Source organism: Myotis lucifugus, unplaced genomic scaffold, assembly GCF_000147115.1.
Source record: "Myotis lucifugus unplaced genomic scaffold, Myoluc2.0 scaffold_42, whole genome shotgun sequence".
Taxonomy (NCBI): domain Eukaryota; kingdom Metazoa; phylum Chordata; class Mammalia; order Chiroptera; family Vespertilionidae; genus Myotis; species Myotis lucifugus.
The window spans coordinates 6,155,457-6,180,258 of record NW_005871090.1 but is presented as its reverse complement, the minus strand read 5'-3'; the positions used below and the strand labels follow the sequence as shown (position 1 = coordinate 6,180,258).

Here is a 24,802-nt window from a genome sequence, read left to right as displayed (position 1 = left end):
AACAATAGTAAAATTCTGTGTGGGTACCATTGAATATTAAACCCTTCAGGATTTTACTTTTAGGGAATGTGTTTCCACTTGGTATAAACTTAAACATGATATTTCAGTTGCACTTAAATCATTTGCTTAATTTTAATGGTTAAGTCACCAGTAAGAAAACCCTGTGTCCAAATGGTCAAATAAAAACAAAGAACCAGGTTTCTAAACATAAATGGGTTCTTCATTTTTAGTCTTCAGGGCACAACAATATATCAATAGAAGTTGAAAAATAAAATGAAATCCCCCTTAAAGACTGAAGAATATTGCTTTCCTATGAAAAAACAGAAAGCTGGGAAGAGTAAGTGATGCCTAGCAGTCAACAAGTAACTGGCAAACAGTCCTCCTTTCCTGCCTCTCTGCCTTCCTTTCACCTTTCTATAGGCCAAAGACAAGACTCTAGGATGAGGTTTCATGGGTTACCAGAGTGCTCTAACCCTAAAACAAACAGATGGTACAGGAGTTGAGGAACTTTAAATGCTGACCACGGTTACCTCAGGAGGCAAGGGTAGGGTCCATCCTTGGTCAAAGGGAGAGCTGCTCCAAAAGAAAGGCAGGTGCATTGAACACTACAGCAGATGTTTGGACTAGGAAAAATGGTCCCGGTGGGAAAGGAACACGGCCCAGGGATATTTAATCTGCTATGCTGTATTTTTCTTGGCTTCTGTTGAACCCAGATGGTGATTGGGTTTTTCCCCAGCACACAGACTCATGGAAGAACAGAAGGTTTTTTGCTTTGTAAAGGAGACAGGAACATTTGACCTAGTTATCTGCAAACTCACACCGGATTTCTCCTTTTGACTTGATGACAACCTAAGGAGCAGGCATTAGGCTATTGATGCTATCTTCTTCTTCAGCATAACAAACTGACATTTACTGAGAATGCTTTTGGACTAGAAGGAATATACATCAGATCCTCCTACTAGTGCTCAACATCGGTTCTCCATTTTATAGGTGAGGAACAGAGGCTTGAAGAAGAAAGGAAACTTGTTCATGGTCATCCAGCAGAAATTGATAGGCCTGGGATTTTAATTGTGTTTATATGAAGACAAGGCATGTTTCTGACCTGTGTAACTGGCTGTCCTATATTTTAAAACTCAATAGAGGTAGAGAAAAATTTAAGAAAGCCCAGAGATGGCACTCCTAGGGGAGACGTGCTTGATGTATTAAATGTTAACGTTGGAAGGGAATTTAGAACTTGAGTCAGGGAATCTCCTCACTTTTCAGGTATTCTGGAAATCAAGTGATACAGTTGAGGATGCAGAAGGCAGGTGTAGCCTGGATGAGACATAGTAGGTCTTTTCAATTCAGTGCTCTATTTACATTCCCTGTGGTCTATCTCCACAGACACTTCTCAGAACATCCAAAGGCACAGGCCACACAGACTAAAACCATCTGCTAAAACCTTCTGGCACTAACAGAATACCATTACTTATAGTTATGGTCCAAAGACTCTGCAAGGTGGTAAACTGGAATGCTACTATGTGGATTCTCCATAAATGTTACCTTCACTCTATATCTCTCCTGGGAGAGTTCAAAATTTAAAAGACTATAAATGCAGCAACACTGTGGCAAGCCATTACTCACTAAAATGGAAGGGCTTGGCCATGGAGAATCTGAGCACCTCCAGCTAGGATGTAACACCGTGAGCTGGAGCTTAGGCTCTAGCATTCTGCCTGGGGCAGTGGGAGGCTGTAGTTACCATCAACACAATGGCCTTGACTGATGATAGTCTCCCAAACCATCCCTGATATGCACCACAGTATTGGAATCCCCATTTTATTATTTTTCAATCTGTATTTTTGCTAGATATATGGACAAGGTAAAACTTTAGAAATACAGAACCCTTTTTTGTCCCAGACACACCTCTGTGCTCCACAATTTCTACTTTTAGTTCTCTTTGTAGTCACCTTCTTACCTTTAAATACCATGGAAGTAGCTGCTATTTTATTTATCTTTCTTAGATTATATCTATTGACTCTTGTAATGACCAGTGAGATATATCACTTATGCTGCCACCCTCTCTTCCAAGATTTTGATAGCTAAAATAATTTCTAGCTTTTCTGTTGGTCAGATTTGAATCTTTAATGCACCCAAAGTGGACAAGTTCTACAACCTTTCTGTCGAGCTTTCCCTACTCCCTTTACTGTTCCCACCATCAGTCACACACTTCCTCTGACATGGTCCAGAATAACATTTATATTCTGTTCTATAACCATAAGAAACCAAAATACTTTAAATCTTAAAACTAAGAAATAACATGTTTATAATAAAGGCTAAAATGAGACAATGTATTGAATATATTATTTTGATTATGTTTTATTCCTCTTCCTTACCTAACACCTTTCCCAGCAGACAGTGACCATTGTAGCCACTGGAAAGTGGGAAGGCTACTTCCACCTCTGGAAGGAGGGAGAATGTAGAGCAGGGTTCTCACCCTTGGCTACACATTGTAATCACCTATGGAGCTTTAAATACTGATGCCTTGTTGTCATCCCAGGAACATCTAATATAACTGGTATATCATTTGGCCTGGGAGTTGGGATTTTTGAGGTAATTCTCATTTATAAAGTTGAGAGGAATTACTAGTCATGAAGGAAATGTAAAGGGAAAGTCTACCCCTTGTGACATTCCCTTTCAAATGTAGGATAAAGGCTAAATACCCAGAGAGAGGCAGTATGCAGATAGGTTGAGAGGAAAACCAAAACCTAAGGAGGGACTTTTCTTTCACTTCTTATTTGGAATGTAAAGCATATATCCCAGGAAGGTCTCCCCTCCACCGTTCTGCATAAGCTGATAAAGGATGGTGTCCCAGTGGGATTAGGTTTAGCTCCCCAGAATCTCTCTATGCTTGTCATAAGCAGAAGTCCCAACATGACCTGTGGGTAGGGCACCCAGAATGTAGCTGATGATGCCGACTGGTGAGTTTACTTTGGCAGTCGCCATAGCGAGGAGCAAGCAACCCTCAGCAGGACCACCATGTGCAGCTGAGCAGACTATATAAATGATACATTTGCACGGAGCATCAATGTCAGTCATGTTTCTCCAGAGTTGTGATATATGGAGCCTTGATCCTCTAGCTAAAAAGTGCAAGATGAACCACTAGGGGTAGGAAAAGACTATGAGTCGCAGTCACAATGAAGGGCCAATTGAGGTCAATGGGTGGTGTCTTGGGAGAAGCCTGCATTGGACTAGAGAGAACAGACCATACATAGATTTCGGTGTTAGATGGCAGCAGGGTGCTCATTATTAGGTAGCAAGGGGCATTGCTGGAGAAGCCAGAGGACAATGAAATGAGAGAAAATATGGAAAACCAAGGATATACATAAAATAGATTAAATCCCCAAAGATACTTTAAATTGTTGGCTCAAATTTAATTTCCTTTTTTTTTGTTACACAAACGGATAGAGTTTTAAGAATTATTGTATCTACCAGCATTATCTCATTTAGGTATATATTTATTATTTGCATTTTTGAATTAACAAATGTAGATGGTGGGCCATCTTACATAATAATATGAATTTTTTTTTCAAGTCGGTCAAAAGTACACTGTAGTCACAGATCTTGTCCACAGAACCAAGATTACAGCACTAGAGTCACTCAATAGGGGATGCCCATGGCATCAAAGTAAAATTAATTAAAATGGTACCACATTTTAGTTTACATCATATTAGAACAAATTTTCTTGTACAGCATTTTGTTTTTACTCTGGGTTGAGCCCAGTATTTACTGGATCCCCCGTTTTCTTCCATTTTAGTTTTCTCATTTTGTTGGTGTGCTTTTTCAAACAATTTCCTAAGAAAGATAAAATATATTTATTTTGGCTATACCTTTATTAGAGGAGGGTATTCAAGTCCAAATAATTTTCCCCAAAACTTGGAAATCTATGTTCTATTGACTGCTAACACTCAGAGTTGCTGATTAGTAAATATGGTTTTGTTATTTGATTGCTAGTTTTCTAATCTGAAATTTCATGACAATATCCCTCAGTGTGAGTCACTCATACAGTTATTGGTCTCTTTCAATTAAGTCTGGGAACTTTCCTTAAATTGATTATTACACTTCTACTTTTCTGTCATATTTTCCATTTCTTGATCTTTCAGCTCATGTATTTATTTTAATTTTGGCAATTTTGTTTTATATTTTAAACACTGCTTATTTTCTAATTGTTGCTATTTAAATGACATCCTCTTATTTTGAAGTTTTTTTTTAAATTCAAGATATTATAAATTATTGTGATTTCTTTTTGTGTGTGTTTTTAGGGATAGTTCTTTCTTAAAATTTTTAAAAATTTATTTTACTTCTATTTTTTAGTCTATCTCTTACTCTTTCTGATTCCCAGGGCTAGCTTTCCTAGTATGTTTACCAATTCAGGGTTGCCACTCATATACATGAATAAGAGACCAGGGTAATACAGGTTTCCTCTGATAGGGACATAGTTCTGTCTCCCTGCCCATGGCTTCCGTAAGGAGGATTTCCGATTGGCTGGGGGATCCTTGTGAAAAGTAGTGTGCATTGATAGACAGAGTTGCCTTAAGGTAAAATGACAAGGAGACAAATGTCAGGCCCTCAAGTGCCAGAATGAGGGGCATTAATCTTGGGTGGTAATATCCAGAGGAATAACCCCAAATTCTTCTCTCATTTTATTTGCTTCATTTCTTTAGTATTGAGCTCCCTGCTCCCTTAGGTACCATGGTGGGGAGGCTGACTGCTTTGGCTGCCCTTATATTCAGCTCTCTTACTAGCCTTGACCTTCATCTTGCCTACTGACTATATGTCCTAGTTTCTCAGTATAGTCTCAGGTTATGCTTTTTGCCTCACCCAGTATAATTACTGGTAGTTTTACCTTTTTTTTATTCATAAGCGTCCTAGTCTAAAAAATAAATTTCATGGTCACTCTACTACTGAGCACCGACCCTGAGCTTCTCTGGGGTTCTAACATGGACAAGCTACTTCCTCCTGCAAGGTGACCTCTTACAGTCTATTCTAGTTTCTGTTTCATCTTCAACATATTCTCACTTACTTTCCAATGTTCACAAATTTGTTAAAAATCCATTGTCTCCTAATTTCTTCTCTGTTGGGGTTTACTACAAATTTGTGTTTCTATACTGTTATCGCAATGAGGCATGAAGGTGAACATGTATGTTTATCTTGCAATCCTAAATAATTTCATGTTTGGTTTAAAACAAAATTGAAAATGTGAAATTGAAGCCCCAGCCTTTGTTCAATGTTGCTTTATTTAAAACAATAGTATTTTCCCAAATACATCATCATTGGCCCAGTAAGCATACAATCTACTGTACTGACATTTACTGTCATCAGAGATGGGCAGAACACAGGAGCTAGCAAGCTCAGTTTAATGTTCATTGTAAAACGTATGTTTCTTAGGACAACTTGGGGTTAAGTAAATAATAGCCATAAATATAGTCTTTGCAGCAGAGGAATAATCAGAGATAAATTTTAATACATTTTTGTCCATGTGAGAACTATTAATGACATTATTGTTCCCCCATTTAATTCAACTTGACAATACAGGGGAAAACCCATAATGCTAAAATGTAAGTTATGCTAGAAATGTGGTTGAACATTAAAAAGTCCATATACATATAACTGTATTTAATTTAAAACACATTAGCTATGATATGGCAGTGACATTTTTACACCCGCTTTTCTTTTCATATTCTCTGGGTATTATTACCTTTTAGACACAACTAGGCATCCATGACATCTCCCAAAAGTGCAAAGATGATAAAGCATGTGGGTGATACAAATTATCTGGCATATTTTGCTCCCAAAAGTGTTTCCATAAGGCACCACTATTTGCCTTGCACACTTTAAGCATGATCCCTGATGACCTGAGAACATACATGTGTTATCCAGATCTTTGATGGTCAAAGGTCACCTGGCTGCTATGAGCATGGGGTACTAAGAGCATGTTCCAGAATAAGGTAAGGTACCAAAGTAGTTAGAATATAGAGAGCCAGTAATTCTGTTATTCTGGACCCCCAAAAGGGAAGGGGCATTGGCATTAAAATACTTGCTACTCATAGGAATGTAAGTAAAGTGCTACATAACTATAAAGGCAGTGAACTGGGTTGCTATCCCCACAAACATTCTGCACTTGATATAAACTAACACCATTTCAGAGTGATGGAACATGTAGAGGAGAAACTAAACTCATCAAAACTGAGACCCACTTTGCAACCTGGGTCAGAGAAAGGGAACACAAGCTCCCCATTTTCTGGGTGGTGGTGAGAAAAGTGAGGGAAAAGATAGGTGCGAGTTGAGGTGCTGCTCTAGGAGTCTTCATGTCCATTGCAGGGCACGCTTGGCATGCAGGGCTCCCACAGAGGAATCTGCAAATCCTCAGTCTTGCATTCCTTGAAACATATTCAGAGTGGGGTAGTGAAAGTTAGTACAGGATACATTTTCAGATGTGACTACAAGTAAGGTTAACTTCAGAGCCCTCAATAACAGCATACACCTCAAATTCATTCTTTTGAAAGAAATTTCACTTATTTTGGATGTCTACATCTCAAATATTTTATAACAAATTTAGGAATAAGACTAGCTTGGTTTTGAGAATTAGCTACACACTTACACTGTGTACTTAAAAAGTAATTTATTGGATGATTACCTGAGTTTCTAGGACTTTGAGTGGCAGCCACCCAATCACAGGGAGTGTCATTGACTGAGGGCCGTGTTTCCCTCAGGCTGCTTCAGACCAATGACTGAGGGGAACTAAGCCAAGTCTGTTGTTGGCTAAATTTCTTCAAAGACTCCCAGGTGCTTTGTCAATTCTTACACTGCACACTCCCCAACCCTCCTTCTTTGCCTCCTTCACTTGGAGGTCACACTTACAACTTATAATGTGGTCTGATGGCTCTCCCCACCTTCCCCAACCCCCTCCTGCTTTTCTCTCACACAGGCATTTCCCTGAAGAAATATTTCCCAAATGAATCGCAGTCTTAACATCATCTCCTAGAAAGACCTAGCCAGTGGTCGGCAAGCTCATTAGTCAACAGAGCCAAATATCAACAGTACTTCTTCAAAATAGACTCGCCCAGGCCAAAAACCGACTTCTGCGCATGGACCATGAAGTTTCAATCGCACTGTACTTGTGCCCGCACGTGGTATTTTGTGGAAGAGCCACACTCAAGGGGCCAAAGAGCCGCATGTGGCTCGCGAGCCGCAGTTTGCCGACCACGGACTAGACTAACACTGCACCTTAGGACAACTTGCATTGCTCATAACCTCTAGAATCTGCTGGTATTTCAACCTATGGTTCAACACCAGACAATTAGGACTTTACATCTTCCTCAGAGACAGAAGCCAGGTTCAGCCAAAGGGTATGGTCAATGGGCTCATTCTAGAACAGTGGCTATTGTTTCAGCTTCACACAGTCTGTTGCTGTACTGTCCGGCTGGTGAGCATTGACAGACCTTCAACAAACAAATGATGCATCCGCAGTATCTGGTCTCACACCCCATTGTTCAATAGGGGAGCAGAATGCCAGGATCTGGACTAGGAAACATTATTCAGATTCCCAGTTCACAGCACTTCCCATGACACAAAGCATTTCTCTCTCACCAACATGGCCCAGCCATGGGTCGACCAAAAACATCTTGTTTTCTATTTAGGGTAAGATCCTCAAAATCCGAATCTGAATGCATTGAATGTGCTCAGGGAAGCTTTCCCTCCCAGCCTGTGAAAGATTTGAAATGCATTCCTGACATTTGAAAAGGACTGGCTTGGTTTTGAAAATGAGAATGACATTTGGGAAGACAGGTTTTGGTTTTGATAAGACCGCATAAAATTGTGTTGAGAGGGTACAGTCCCTCTCTCTGGGTTCCCAAGTCTGTTCCCTCATCAGGGATACTTTTTTTTTTTTTTAATCCTCACCCAAGGATATTTTTCCATTGATTTTTAGAGAGAGTGGAGGAGAGAGGGAAAGACAGAGAGAAACATCCATGTGAGAGAAACACATCAGGGCTACTTTTATTCCAGTTGCTGATTTGCTAGAATCCAAATCATGAGAAATCTGGATTCACAGAGTCCTAAATGAGATTGGGGGAAAGTGATTGCCAAGGGCTTCTGGTCTATCTCCTAGGGGATGGGGAGGCGGGGGAGAGAATGCTAAGTCTCCCCACAAGTTTCTCACACTCTAAGTCCTTCAAAAGCCAAAGGACCACATCCCAGGCACAGCACGCATGGAAGGTATGTGATGAGCTGCCCATGAGGGCTTTCAGGCTGCTCCTTGTAGCTGAAATCATGAACACACTCTGAAGAGGGTAAAGCCCAAAGCACTTTGATATAATGGTTGTGAAACCGTAGTGCTATTTCTATTTTCTAAAACTGTCTTGTTGCAATATGGTTGGTACAAAATATAAATTCTAGAGGGAAAATAAGATAAAGTGGTAAAAGACAAAGCACCATTCTTTTGTATTCTATCCCCTGGTCTTGGTGGCTGTGATCACTGGCATATGCTGAGATAAGTGAGTGCCTGTGGGATTTTGTACCCAGCACGAAATGTCACAAGATGCTGGTCCTATGGGAACCCTGCAGAGAAGGGCCTTTGGAGGTCAGCTCTCTGCAGTTAGGCTGTGTGGTGCTGCCTGGGTGACCCAAATATACCAGGACTTACATCACAAGCCCATCTCGTCTCTGTCTTTTTCTAAGGTGAGATTTCTATAATCATTAATAATCTTAATAAGAATTAAGACAGCAATAAATTAAGACAGCAGTGATAATGTAGCTTATCTAAAGCATTTAGAATCAAGTAAGTGGAGAGAAAAATTGGACTTCTGCCATTGTAGTCTAAGGTGGAACCCGTCAAGAATGACCTAGAAGGATTAAGAAGAGTTCCCATTGTCTCTTTCAGCAATTCCTTACAGTTACTGATTTGCCAGAATCCAAATTTCTATTTGTCCTCAATCTAACACTTCTCCCTGAGAATGTGGCTCCTTTGGGGATTTTGAGTGTCTGCATAGGATGAACGGGGGAGGGTGTGGGATGATGTTTCTGTCCCCTGCTTTATAATATGCTTTGATTCCAACATCAACAGCTGGAAGAAGTTCTAGTAGATTTAAAACCTCAGAAGAAGGAACATGAGTTAGGAATTAATGATAAATACTAAAACTTTATAGCTGAGTGATAGCTGTTTCTATACTACTGTGTCTTTGTCCAGGTTTCTATACAAATGTCAACCAGGATTATGGCAGTCATGTTATATATGCTGCAGCATTTACTATTAGGTGCCTACATAAAAATAATGTCAGTGGGAGCACCTAGATCCACCTCTATTTTTTTGTAACATTTTTAAATTGAACTTTTTGGGATCACATTGGTTAGAAAAAAATTATAAGTTTCAGATATACAATTCTATAATAAATCGCCTGTGTATTGTGTTGTGTGTTTACCACCCCCCACACCTCTTTCCCTCTGGCAATCACCATACTGCTGTCTGTATCCGTGAGTATTTTTACTTTGCTTTGCTTAATCCCTTCACCCTTCTCACCCAATCCCCTCTCACAGCTGTCAGTCTGTTCTCTGTATCCATGAGTCTGTCTCCACCTTGTTTGTTAGTATATTTTGTTCATTATATTCCACATATAAGTGAAATCATTTGGTACTTAACTTTCCCTGACTGGCTTATTTCACTTAGCACAATAATCTCAAGCTCCATCCGTGCTGTCACAAAAGCTAAGATTTCTTTCTTTCTATGGGTGAGTAACATTCCATTGTGTAAATGTACCACAGCTTTTGTATCCACTCATCTACTGATGGGCACTTGGGCTCCTTTCAAATCTTGGCTATTGTAAATAACACTTCAATGAACATATCGGTACATATATTCTTTCAAATTAGTGTATTGGATATATTCCCAGAAGTGGAATTGCTGGGTCATAAGGCAGTTCCACTTTTAATTTTTTGAGGTAACTCCATGCTGCTTTCAATAGTGGCTGTACCAATCTGCATTCCCAACAACAGTGCATCAAGGTTCCCTTTTCTCCACATCCTGGCCAACACTGTTGTTTGTTAATTTATTGATGATAGCCATTCTGGCAAGTGTGAGGTGATACCTCATTGTGGTTTTAATTTGCATCTTGATGATTAATGACAATGAGCATTCTTTCATATATCTATTGGTCATCTGTATGTCTTCTTTGGCCATTTCTTAATTGGATTATTTGGTGTTGAGTTTTATAAGTTCCTTATAAATTTTGGATATTAAGCCCTTATCAAATGTATTGGTGAATATGTTCTCCCATTCAGTGGGTTGTCTTTTCAGTTTGTTGATGGTTTCCTGTGCTGTGCAAAAACATTTTAGTTTGATGTTTGTCCCGTTTGCTTATTTTTCTTTTGTTTTCCTTGCCTAAGGGAGATATATCAGAAAAAATATTGCTATAAGAAATGTCTGAGACTTTACTGCCTAAGATTTTTATTGTTTTGAGTCTAACATTTAAGTCTTTAATCCATTTTGAGTTTATTCTTGTGTATGGTGTAAGAAGGTAATCTAGAAAAAAAAATTCAAGAGGAGGGAAGACTCCAAAGTTCATTTTATGAGGCATTATCCTAATTCTAAAACCAGATAAAGACACTACAAAGAAAAAAAAATTATAGACCAATATTGCTGATGAAAATAGATGCTAAAATCCTCAACACAATATTAGCACACTGGTTATAGCAATACATTAAAAAGATCATACACCAAGTTGGACTTAATCCAGGCATGCAAATTGGCATAATATCTGCAAATCAATAAATGTGATAAATAAAATGAAAGATAAAAACCACATGATCATATTAATAAATACGCAGAGAAAGCATTTGATAAATCCAGCACCCATTTATGATAAAAACTCTCAGCAAAGTGGGAATAGAGGGAACATATCTCCACATAATAAAGACCATATATGGTAAACCCACAGTCAACATAATATTCAATAGGAAAAAAATGCATTTCCCTTAAGATTGGGAACAAATCAGGGATGTCCACTTTCATCACCTTTATTCAGCATAGTACTGGAAGTCCAAGCCACAGAAATCAAAGAAGAAGAAGAAGACATAAAAGACATCTAAATTGGAAAGGAAGAAGTAAAACTTCCATTATTTGCAGATAATATCATACTGTATATAGAGAACTCTAAAGAGTCCACCAAAAAGGTACTAGAACTGATAATTCAGTAAAGTTGCAGGATACAAAGTAAATATCTGTATATCAGTTATATTTTTTAAGTATGTTTTTATTGATTTCATAGAAGAAGGGAGAGAGAAATAGAAAGATCAATGATGAGAAAGAATCATAGACTGGCCGTCTCCTGCATGCACCACACTGGGGATTGAGCCCGCAACCTGGGCATGTGCCTTGACCGGGAATCAAACCCATGACCTCCTGGTTCATAGATCCACACTCAACAACTGAGCCACACTGGCTGGACCCTTCAGTTGTATTTTCGTATACCAATAATGAACTATCAAAAAGAGACACTAAGAAAACAATCCCATTTACACTTGCTTCAAGAAAAAAGAATACCTAGGAATAAATTTAATTAAGGATGTAAAAGATATACTCAGAAAATGGGGAGGCACGAAATAAAGAAATTGAAGAAGATACAAATAAATGGAAGCATATACCATGTTCATGGATAGGAAGAATTAACATAATTAAAATGTCCATACTACCCAAAACAACCTTTAGATTCAACACAATTCCTATCAAGATATCAATGGTATATTTCACAGATCTAGAAAAAATATTCCAAACATTTATATGGAGCCACACACACACAGAAAACAATCACAAAAGCCCCAAATAGCAACAGAAATCTTGAGAAAGAAGAACAAAGTTGGAGGAATCATGCTACCTGATACGAAACTATACAATAAGTCCACTGTGATCAAACAGCCTGTACTAACATAAAAACAGAAATATAGAGCAATTTAACAGAATAGAGAGCCAAAAAATAAACCTATGCACTTATGGTCTATTAATATTTAACAAGGGAGGCAAAAACATACAATGAAAGGGGTAAAGACAGCCTATTCCAGTGATGGCGAACCTTTTGAGCTCGGCATGTCAGCATTTTGAAAAACCCTAACTTAACTCTGGTGCCGTGTCGCATATAGAAATATTTTGATATTTGCAACCATAGTAAGACAAAGACATACTTTTGATATTTATTTTATATATTTAAATGCCATTTAACAAAGAAAATCAACCAAAAAAATGAGTTCGCGTGTCACCTCTGACACACGTGTCATAGGTTTGCCATCACTGGCGAATGTCCGTCCTGCTGGCCATATAAGGCCCGCAAAATGATTTGGTTCTGGCCCTGCCAAGGCATTAGAGATGAGTTAAATGTTTGACCAAATATAGCAGGCTAATTTTTAAGTTGACAATTTTGTATGGCCTGCAAATGATGTTATAAATATCCAAACGGCCCTTGGCAGAAAAAAGGTTCCCCACCCTGCAATAAATGGTACTAGGAAAATTAGATACTAGTACATGCAAAAAAATGAGACTAGACCACCTTCTTACACCATTAATGTTTTATCCTTAAGTTTGCAGGCCCATTTTTACCAGATTTTAGCACTGTTTGCATGGCCCTGTCATTTCTGCACACAGATAGAATCAGCTGTGACATTCTCATGACACAGCACATCTGCCAGAAGCCAACGGCTGCAGGGTGTTTCTCTTGATCCGCTGTATCCCTTTAATGAGGTCTCTTACTATCAAAAACATCAGCAGCTAAGGAAAACTGTTGGACATCTAGCTGGGGCACATTTGGAGGATGAAAGTAGATGTCTCTCCGGGTGCCCTTGTGGTCCCACATTGTGCTGTCAAAACCAGGGAGTAGATTAGCCATGTCATTTTAGGGCAGAAAGTAACATTTGATCCAGGGTTCCGGTAGTCTTTGGGTTTACCACTGTTCATCACAGCAGTGTGCGGCTTTCCTTTGTTTTGGAGTATGGACCTCTGTTCAGAACAATGATGACAACATGGTTCATTTAATGAAGAGCTTACTATGTGCCTGGCACGATTGCTAGAACTTTATATGAACTCATTTGAGCCCTATAATTCTCTGAGGTCCATGCTATTGTTATCCCCATTTACAGATGGGGAAACCAAGTAAAGGGTAAATCATTTGTTACTGGCTCATTAGAGGAAAACCTGGCCACAAGCCTAGGTCATCTGGCTGCAGAACCAGGGTGCTCCTCCTCTCACTGTGAGGGTACTTCCCCATCTCTCTCAGGGGGATGTTTATACTCAGAGTTGCCAGGGCCTGATGCCGTGCCTTTTAAAAATAAAGATGATGAAGGGGTTTGGAAACTATGCAATATGAGGGGTGTTTGGAACAAGTAAAGAATGAATTAAATGACTAGTCAGAAAACACAGGAAGTGGCTCTGTAAACTGCCTTCAAATGCTCAAGGGGTTCTCATATGGGCCAGGCTCACTTCAGTTCCCTCTCCCAGAAGAACTGGGATGAATGCGCAGAAGCTTCAGGAAAATCAAATTCATTTTTTTAAATCCTCACTTGAGGATATTCTTATTAATTTGAGAGTGAGAGGAAGAGAGAGAGAAACATTGATGTGAAAGAGAACATTGATCGGTTGCTTTTAGTCTGTGCCCAGACTGGAATCCAACTCACAAACTTTTGGTATATGGGACAACACTCCAACTAACTGAGCCACATCGGCCACAGCTCAAGTACATTTTTGAACACTCAGAATGAACTAGGATGGAAGAACAGCTATGAATGGTAATAAGCTCCTCATATCATGTATGTCCTGTAGTGGAGGCTACAACACCTGCTGTGCATCAGGGCAGGAGGTTGAACTGGGTGACCTCCAGGATCAAGTCCAACTCCGAGATTACAGTTGGGTGATTTTACCACTTCAGAAATGGGCTAAGTTAAATTTCAACAGACACCTCTTGAGATTCATATTCTATTAGGCACAACCCTTTTGGGAAGCTTCTAGGGGAAAAGGTAGGGTGGAAAGAACACAGAGCCACAATTTAGAGAATAAATGTCGGGTCCTTCCCCCGCCATCTACATGTATGAATGACCCTGCTCATGTGCATTACTCCTCACACCCTTAATTTTTATAGCTTGGAAATGGAGGAAAATGGGCATCAACATTTTGGGAAGTTCTAAAATAGTGATAACTGGCTCTGAAAGTTTTTTGACTAAACATGTTATTTGGAAAATGGAATGAAACAAAGTTATCCTGCCCATAGCAGTCTGGCCAATGGTGAAACTATTGTATAAGGAGGTCTGTAGAAGATCATTTCTGTACATTTTCTGAACATTGAATTTGCCAATAGACTTTGTGCCTCTTTGTATCTTGTTATAAAGTGAAGGTTTTCTCAGCAATTTCTTTTTCCTTCTCTCTTGTCTTATTCTGCACCAATAAAACTAGTTTGTCATCTTGACCTATCCCTCTGGCTGGGATAGTCTAGTGTATTCCAGCTTACTGCATTCCCAGCAATAATAGTACAGCTTTACTGTAATTGATTTTCATTCTTCTATGCAAAACGAACATTTTTAAAAAGCATTATATCATGCATGTCCTATAGTGGAGGATATAACACCTGCCGAACACCAAGTTGTTTTTTTGTCCTACCTACAGAAAACTCTCATTCTGCTTAGATCCTTCTGTAAGTCAATTTGTGCTTCAAGTGTCATATTTTGGAGACAACAAGTTAATTCATAAGCATTTGTAGTCTGCTTTGCAAGCCTCCTCCATGGCATAACATGCTCACAATACACTTCCCATGTTTTAAAAGGAATTTTCCTCTAGATCATTATTATAATGTGCTCTGAAGGCAGGGCGTATATATAAGATCTCCACATATCCATATCTATTTTTAAAAAACACCGGATTAGTTCACTTAAACAACAACAACAAAACTCATTCTAATCACCAACAACAACAAAACTCATTCTAATCGCTTTTGGCATTGGGCCCTTTTACCCAAATCTTGATAATGAGAAACTGACATGAAAACAGACCTAATCATCCTACTACCCAACACCTGAGGCTTGGAGCCTCCCACTCCAAGGCTTGGGGAAAATACACATCACACCATCCAAGGATGAGGCCCCTCCCAAAAAATCTGCAGTACATATATCAAACGCTCCTCACACCATTTCAAAAAAATAGAAAATTAATTTTGTCTCAAAATATTTTCTCCCAAGTATAGGGGAAAAGGGCTTGCGCTGTGGGATCCAGTGCTTCAATACATGTGGCTACTGAGAAAGTTTTCCCTCCACTCAAAGGCAGGGTGCACATCTGTATTGTGGTTAATTTAGCTTTCATATCGAATGATGGGAATGACAAAGAAGGCTTACCAGCTAGTTTCTAAAGACCAAAGGATAAAAAGCTGAATGAAAATGCTAAGAGGTTTAGCAAACAAATTGTTTGCCATTTGGGAGCGACAGGCTAGCCAAGAAAATGCCCCTTGGTTGAAATCAATTAAAAGGAACCAAACATTGACCCCACAGAAGGAAGCTTAAATATCCCACCTACCCAGTAATGGTCCCAATGGAGCTGCAAAGCCCTGGAGACCTCATGAATATTCTAAAAATTTAAAATACAAAAAAGAAAGAGCAATGGGGAGGAGGAGAGAGGTCTTTGCTTCTCAACAATTGTGGCTCTCCTGTGGTTTTGCATAGCTTTCCAGGATTCGCTTTCCAAGCTCTTTATTGAAATTGCTCAGGTCTTTAACTGATCTCCTGCAAGGGCTCAAAAGCCTTAAGCTAATTACATTTGGCTGAGATATGCTTGATGAGATGGGAAAAATATAAAGCTGTTGAAAGGGTGAAAAATCTCTAACCATCTGCTGGTGGTGTTACTAAAAGAACAATAGAGGGGAAGGAAGAGGGCAGCCAGCCAGAGTGATAAGGTTCGGGATTTCTTTAATTACTGGGTCAATGATTCTATCACTGCTTGGAACATCAGGATAGGCAGACCAAACAAGTTTAGGGGACGAAGCAACACCAGTGACTAGCAAATAAGCAAAGCCAAACACTGATACAATATAAGGATGCCTTTCAGAGGGAGAAAGAAGAATTAGGTCAGCTTAGATTGGAAAGGCATTTCTATTTAGAAATCACTGGTAGTTTTTGGAAAGGAGAGAAAGATGTGCTTGTAAATTGGAATTAGGTTTCAGAACAACCCCTCTGCTTCTTTTCAGGTTATCGGCGCGCTCAAAGGCAGTTTCAGATGGAGCCCTGGTGACGTGCGTCCTCTCTGATGCGTCAGCCAGACAGTTGCTTCTGTTTTACTTGGCAATCCGGGTGAGCAGCCTGCCTTCAGCTTTCAAATCAATGCCCCAGGTGTTGCTTCAATATGGCAAACAGCTTATGTGCATTGCTCTAAATGCCCTGTTCAGTTTCTCCTTTTATTTTTTTAAATAATGAATCCCCTCACATTCAGCTGAGAAAATGTTAGATTTTGGAAGACAAACTGACTTAAATCAGTTAGGGACTGCTAAATCAAAGTTTTTTTGTTTTGTTTTTTTCACTTTGTGTAGGGTAACTCCTGTAAGTTGAGCAGCAGTGATACCTCCAATCTTATTTTTGTTCTTTCTTCAAACTTTGCAGAGGAAATGTCATTTTCTTTCATGTTATTCCATCTTGCTTCTGTGTCTGAAGGTGGGTAAAACTACTAAGATAACAAGGAGATGTTTTTTGTTTGTCTTCTATTCACTTTTGATCAAAATCAGGGAAAAAATGACTTCAGTGGGGAATGCATTTTTTTTTCAGATAAACAACTCAAATGCTGTGCATTCTCAGATACACAAGTTAGAATGTTCTTGGAGTAGCCCGGGTCTGCTTTCCAGTGGACAAGCACAGTCTCTTTGTTCTCTCTTCCTCGTGCTCTCAGACGTCACTGTGGGAGGGACAAACTGTGCCATGGACCACAGGAGAACACTTGTAGGCAGAGAGGCTTACAAGCAGGTGATTTCAGACACACTGGGGTTTGAGTTGGGAAGAGGTCCCCATCCTACCACTACTCTCCTATGCTCAGTGTCCCATATGCAGGTCCTGGGAGTCCACGATGATGCTAAAAGGCCTCCCATGATGCCTTTGTCCATCAGATGAGTGGATAATAAACAAAGGCTTTGCTAATGGTTCTTAAAGTGCGATCCCTGGACCAGCAGCATCAGCATCTCCTAGGAACTTGTCAAAAAATGCAAACTCTTGCCTGCCCACCATCCCCAGTCAAAAAATGCAAACTCTTGCCTGCCCACCATCCCCAGATGATTTGGATCTGCTGAGAAGGGAGTATGTTCTATGTGATTTATCTATCTATCTATCTATCTATCTATCATCTATATGATATCTTTGTCCTGTTTAAACAACCACCCTCCAACAAAAATAAGGCAGAGGGAAAGGTTGAGGGATTAAACAACTACCCTCCAACAAAAATAAGGCAGAGGGAAAGGTTGAGGGATTTTCAAAAAGAATAGTCTAAATTTGGATACAAAATACTAGAGTTGTGGTGCCATTCAAAATGTGGTCCACAGACCAGTAGCATCACCATAGCCTAGAAAGAAGCTAGACAGAATTGTAGATTCCAAGGCCAACTAAGACCTACTGTATCAGAATCTCTTGGGCAGGGTCCCAAAACTGTTTCAATAAGCACTCTAATTTTTATACACACCTAAGTTTGTGAGCCACTGTGCTAAAATAATATACCGACAATATCTGTGGTTAGTTTGATCTTAAACTATTGGAAAAAGTTTAGAGTCAAGAGGTTATCAATTTCCAAATTGTAGTGTTACTTAGTTAGGGAGAGCCAAATTGGATAGAATGGTAAACGTGAATTTTATATATTTTATTTTCAAAAGTTATTGTTTGAAAATTAAGATACCTAGGAATAAACTTAACTAAGGAGGTAAAAGACCTGTACTCAGAAAACTACAGGACATTGAAAAAAGAGATAGAGGAATACATGAACAAATGGAAGAATATACTGTGCTCATGGATTGATAGAATCAACATCATTAAAATGTCCATACTACCCAAAGCAATCTATAGATTCAATGCAATCCCCATTAAGATATCAATGGCATATTTCACAGACCTAGAACAAACTCTCCAAAAATTCATCTGAAAAAAAAAAAAGACCCTGAATAGCTGCAGCAATCCTGAGAAAGAACAAAGTTGGAGGGATCACAATACCAGATATAAAGCTACTAGAGGCCTGGTGCATGAAATTTGTGCACTGGAGGGGGGTCCATCAGCCCAGCCTGCCCCCTCTCACAGTCCGGGAGCCCTCAGGGGATGTCCTACTGATGGCTTAGGCCCGCTGAGTGGGCCAAAGCCGCAGTCTGACCTCCCTCTGCGGGAGGCGACCAGCTGATCAGGGGAAGGCGCCACCCCCATCATCCCACTGTTGTAGCCGCTGCAGCCACCAAGGTGTTTTCATCAACATGGACTCCAGTCCCTTCACCACGAAAAAGTGACAACTTTCTTTAGGCATAAGATGTCTCTTTCATAGGATATGACATTTCTTTCTTTTATCCTCACCTGAGGATATCTTTCCATTGATTTTTAAGAGCATGGAAGAGAGAGGGAAAGACAGAGAGAAACATCAATGTGAGAGGGACACTTCAATTGGTTGCCTCCTGCATGAGCCCTGACCTGGGCGCTGGCCAGGGAGGAGCCTGAGAGTTGGTACATGCCCTTGATCAGAATTGAACCTGGACCCTGCAGTCCACAGGCCAAGGCTCTATCCACTGAGCAAAACCAGCTAGGGCAGGATATGACATTTCTTAGCACGTCCAGCAGTGGACCTTCATTTTTTCCTCCAGGAGCGAGGTGGAGAAACCCTATATTACCTTCTTGGATTCTTATTACCCAAGTTACCAAGAATGCTGCGAGTGGCATACAGGGAGCTTAGCCAATGAGCAATAAGAAAAGGTGTTTCCTCTGCAGCTCACACACAGAAGCAAAACTGCTGGTGCACTGTCTCCCAGCGGAGGCGGGCCCCCCTGTGTGTTGTGTCTCTGCTCTGGGCCTGCCCCCAGCCCCAGCCACGCTGCGGCCAGTGGGGCTGCCACACAGTCCCCTCCCACCCATCTGCACGCGCAGCCGCCTCCTGAGCCAGTCATGACTGTTATAGCGTCCCGGCTAATTTGCATATTACCTCTTTATATATATATATATATATATATATATATATAAAAGAGATAGAGGAAGACATGAACAAATGGAAGAATATACTGTGCTCATGTTCTCAAAACTGCCTGGTACTATCATCACAAGAACAGACATATAGACCAATGGAACTATAGAACCCAGAAATCAACCCAACCCATTATGCTCAATTAATATTTGACAAAGGAGGCAAGAGCATACAATGGAATCAAGACAGTCTCTTCAATAAACAGTGCTGGGAAAATTGTACAGATACATGCAAAAAAATGAAACTAGACCACCAACTTACACCGTACACAAAAATAAACTAAAAATGAATAAAGGTCTTAGATGGGAAACCATACAAATCTTATAAGAATCCACAGGCAGCAAAATATCAGACATATGTTGTAGCAATATCTTTACCGATATAGCTCCTAGGACAATGGAAACTAAGAAGAAAATAAACAAATGAGACTACATCAAAATAAAAAGCTTTTGCACAGCAAAAGAAACCATCAACAAAACAGCAAGAAAGCCCACTGCATGGGAGAACATATTTGCCAACGTTATATCCGATAAGGGTCTGATCTCCAAAATTTATAGGGAACTCATACATCTTTACAAAAAACAAACAATCCAATCAAAAAATGGGAAAAGTCCCTAAATAGACACATGCTCAAAGTCACTAATCATCTGAGAGATGCTAATCAAAATGACAATGAAGTACTATCTCACACCTGTCAGAATGGCCATCATCAACAAAGGACAAGTGCTGGTGAGGATGTGGAGAAAAAGGAACCTGTGTGCATTGCTGGTGGGAATGCAGACTGGTGCAGCTACTGTGGAAAACAGTATGGAGTTTCCTCAAAAAATTGAAAATAGGACTCACATTTGACCCAGTAGTCCCACTTCTAGGAATATATCCCAAGAAATCAGAAACACCAATCAGAAAGGATATAAGCACCCCTATGTTCATAGCAATACAATTTACAATAGCTAAAATTTGGAAACAACCTAAGTGCCCATCAGCAGATGAGTGGATTAAAAAATGGTGGTACATACACAATGGAATACTACACTGCTGTAAAAAAGAAAGAATTCTTACCATGGATGGACCTGGAGAGCGTTATGCTAAGTGAAATAAGCCAGTCAGAGAAAGATAAATATCACATGGTCTCACTCATTTGTGGAATATAATGAGCAAAATAATCTGATGAACAAAAATAGATCCAGAGACAGTGAAGCATCAAACAGACCATCCAACCATAGAGGGGAGTTGGGGGTGGGGGTAAGAGATTAACCAAAGGACTTGTATGCATGCAAATAAGCATAACCAATGGACACAGACACTAGAGGGGTGAGGGTATGTGCTGGGACATGGGAATGACGGGGAGAGGTCAATGGGGGGAAAAGCAGACATATGTAATACTTTAAACAATAAAAAATTAAAAATAAATAAAATTCTTTTGCAAAAAAAAGTTATTGTTTGAACTTTTATTTTCCCAGACCAGAAATTAGAAAATAGCTTTTTCTTTTCTTTCTTTCTTCTCTCCCTCTTTCATTGTTTTCTTTCTCTTTTCCTCTCCCTTTCTGTATTTTCCTAATGCCTTTACTGTAATTCCTTTTCTTTAAACCTCCTGGAGATGATAACTCTTCTACTGATTGTGCTCATAGTAATTAGATTTATCTGAATTAAATTCCACTTGTGCAACCAACAAAGACTGACCTTAAAAAGTGATGGGTCATTATAATAAAAAATGCTGCCTAATTTAGCATGGGTTATAGGAGGAGGAATAACTTTATGGCAATTCCCAACTAGAACATGGAAGGATACTGGAACCTCTGTTTTCTCTGGGGACCTATTAAGACAAGCCTAAATTTTTAAACATGGTTTAGATAAACTATGTTGAGAGGTAACATATTAGTTTCCCATTGTTGTTGTAACATTTCCATAGAGTTGGTGGTTTAACACAGCACAAATTTAATATCTTATAGTTCTGGAGGCCAGAAGTCTGAAATTGATCTTACGGGGCTAAAATCAGTATGTCAGCAGTTACCTTCCTTCTGGAGGCTCTGGCAAGAATCCATTTCCTTACATGTTTTAGTTTTTAGAGGCTCCTTCATCCATCTTCAAAGCTAGCATCATAGCATCTTGAAATCTCAAGTGCTCTCTGTCTTTCACACACACACATATTTTTTATGTCTATTACTTATCCTACTTATTTATATTTAATTACTAGTGGTTTTGCAAGTTTTATTTATTATAAACCTTATTGTATAAGGTTGTCTATACTTTAATGGAAAATAAGAAAAATGAATATTAATTTTGAACAGTATTCCCTTACATTAAAATTATATGTCCATATCTTAATAAGTTATGAACCATCCATCTCTTAATCCTGAATATTATTTTATGAACTATGTTCAAAAGAATATGAAGAACAGGTAAAATAATTTTTGAGGAATAAACTAAGTATGATAATGGAAACTTCTTTCTTTAAAATATGTCTCTAAGAAGAAATATTTGTGTTTTTTTCTACTAGTTTCAGTTAAAATCCAAGGCTAATAAACTATGACATCCCTGAAAATGAATAGACATGCTTCTGTGTCAAAAATGTAAGGTGTAAAAATGAGATGATATTTATTGTTTGGAAACATGACTGATTCATCTTGATAATATTTCCTTTAAAGATGAAATAAAGCGATCACATACAATCAGTCTAAATCCCTTGCTATTGTTGAAATGTTTACTTCACTTTTTTCTTTTTTTGTAAAATCATTGCAGCAGATGTTATAAAATAAATGTAGTGAAACAATCAAGCAGCAAGCTCCCTAATTGTTTCTGTCTTGATTATAAAAACACATTGAAAGGTAAATCCTCACAGTGAAATAAATGAAAAATATAATTAACATTCAAAGTACTCCGTATACCACCTGCTCTTTACATACTGTGCTGAAATGAAGGCACCTGATGTATAAAGAGTAATGAAAAGAAATTGGGCTTCCTTCGGAGACAAAGAGAAAAGTTGGACTTAAATTTGAAAGCAGATACTCTAATATCTGAGTTTAAGGTTATATGTTAATATTTGGGTTGACAAGATTTTGGTCTTTACAACAAAGTGTGTAAGTGAACACATTTACACATCCGTATTATTACAATCCCTGTCAACCCCACTCATTTTATGGATCAGACCTGTATCTGTTCTGTCACCTGATGGTCTTTCTGTAAAGATGTTATGATTGGGATGTTTAGTTCACGTCCTAATGCAAATCTCACTTGCAGTATATTCAGAGAAAGCAAAGCACAGTAGGTTCACTAGTAAGTAAAGGGAGCCCCCTTTTAAGTACAGCAGCAAAAAGAAATGTGTTTAAAGGAAACTTACATTTTTATTCTAAGGGAGAGAGATTACGTCACACCATCCATAGCCTGAAATTCTTAGGGCCCAAGCCACAGCCCTATAGGTCACCTCTACTGGAGGTTAACATCGGGAGAGCCATTTCCCCCCAGTCCACCAGTTTGGGGAGAGGTGGACAGAGAAGACTCTGTGCCTAAGAAGGGCAAGGCATTATGAGATAATCTTGTTTTCCCAGTTCTAGTGAAACACACATGTATATTGATAAACACTGCATCATTGAAGAGTTCCACATAGCAATGAGAGGCTTCACATTCAGGGTAATTTGGGCTACATTCACATAGATGCTATGCACTGCAGAGTTGCGGGGGCGGGGGGGGGGCAGAAATTTTTTTTTCTATTAAGGGCCAGATAGTAAACATTTTAGACTTTGTGTGTTCTAATAAAATTTTATGGACACTAAACTTTGAACTTAATGTAATTTCCATTTCTTATAAATTATTATTCCCCCCTCCCAACCATTTAAAAAGGTGAAAACCATTCTTAGCTCACATGCCATAGGAAAAGGGGCAGCGGGTCACTTTGGCTTATGGGTCATAGTTTGCTCACCCTTGCTATTCTTGCTCACCCTGATCATTCTTCAAAAATGGTTTCACTTCATCTTTTCCGCAACTCCAAGAAGCATGAGGATCAGTACATCTCTCACTGAAGAGGAAACGGAGGCTCCGAGGGTCTTAAGAAGCTAACTCTTGGTTATAGCTAGGCAGTGGCAAAGCCAGAACTAAAAAACAGATCTTCTGAATCTTCATCCTATCACACACTCACACACACTCACACACACACACTCTTTATAGGGTTCATAGGGAATAGTGAGAAAAAAAATCAGAAAAAAAATGAATTATATATACACAGTGTTCCTTAGTATCTGCTGGGGATTGGTTCCAGAATCACTTCCCCACCCTGCCCCCAGGATAACAAAATCTGCAGATGCTTAAGTCCCTTAGCTCTTAGTATCCACAGTTCTATATCCTAAGCCTAAAGACAGGATAATTTATACTTGTTGTTAGCCTGCACTTCACTTTCTACTTGTCTATATCCTTTTTTTTTTTTTTTTCCTTTTGCCCCAAAAGACCTTAGACCAGTGGTTCTCAACCTTGGCTGCACATTAGAATCACCTGGGAATCTTTTTAAAATCCTGATTTCTGGGCCTCATCCTCCGGAAATTCTGTTCTTTGTTATGGGGTGAGGCCACAACATTAGTAACAAGAAACAGAATTTCCAGAGGATGAGGCCCAGAAATCAGGATTTTAAAAAGATTCCCAGGTGATTCTAATGTGCAGCCAAGGTTGAGAACCACTGCCTTAGACCATAATATAACTTCAGTCTCTGTCAATTTTGGTCAACCTTAAGTAAATAGAAAAAGGATTACTATTTCATATTATACTAGAGTCCCAGTGCACTGGTGGGGTTCCTCGGCCTGGCCTGTGGGGATCGGGCCAAAACTGGCTCTCCGACATCCCCTGAGGGGTCCTGGATTGCTAGAGGGTTGTTTTCAGGTGAGGCACCCCAGAATTGGGCTCCCTCCTCTCTGGTTCCAGGTGTGTCACCTGAGAACCGCCGCTGCCAAATGACCACAGCTTGACAGCTCCTGCATTGAGCGTCTGCCCCCTGGTGGTCAATGCATGGCATAGCTACTGGCCACTGGCCAGTTGCATGCATATATATATCTACACTAATAAAAGAGAAACATGGTAATTAGCGTACGACCGCTACCCTTTTCATTGGCTAATCAGTGAGTATATGCAAATTAACTGTCAGCCAAGATGGCAGCCGGCAGCCAGGAAGCTGGAAGCGAACATGAGGCTTGCTTGCTGCGGTCTCCAACGTTCCCCGCCTCACTTGCCGGCCTCTTAGCTGCAACTCTAAGCAACTATGTACTATGTTGCAAATAAGAAGCTAAACAAAACCCCAGAAACCAGCCAGACTGAAAGCGAGCCGGACCGCAACACTGTATCGATGTTTTCAGCAGCGAGGCCTCAGAGCTAAAGCTGGCCCAAAATAAAAAAAGAAAAAAAAAAGAAAACAAGGAGCGGTTGGAAGCTTCAGTCACTCGCCAGCCGGAAAACAGCCCTCAGCCCCTCACCCAGACTGGCCAGGCACCCCAGTGGGGACCCCCACCCTGATCCAGGACACCCTTCAGGGCAAACCAGCCAGCCCCTACCCATGCACCAGGCCTCTATTCTATATAGTAAAAGGGT

At 39.7% G+C, this 24,802-nt stretch overlaps 1 protein-coding gene across 1 annotated transcript in view; it reads right to left on the bottom strand.

Annotated features, from left to right (window-relative positions):
• The window catches only part of MACROD2 (MACRO domain containing 2), a 1,891,634-nt gene that overhangs the window by 37,126 nt on the left and 1,829,706 nt on the right, over positions 1–24,802 (bottom strand). The window lies entirely within an intron of this gene.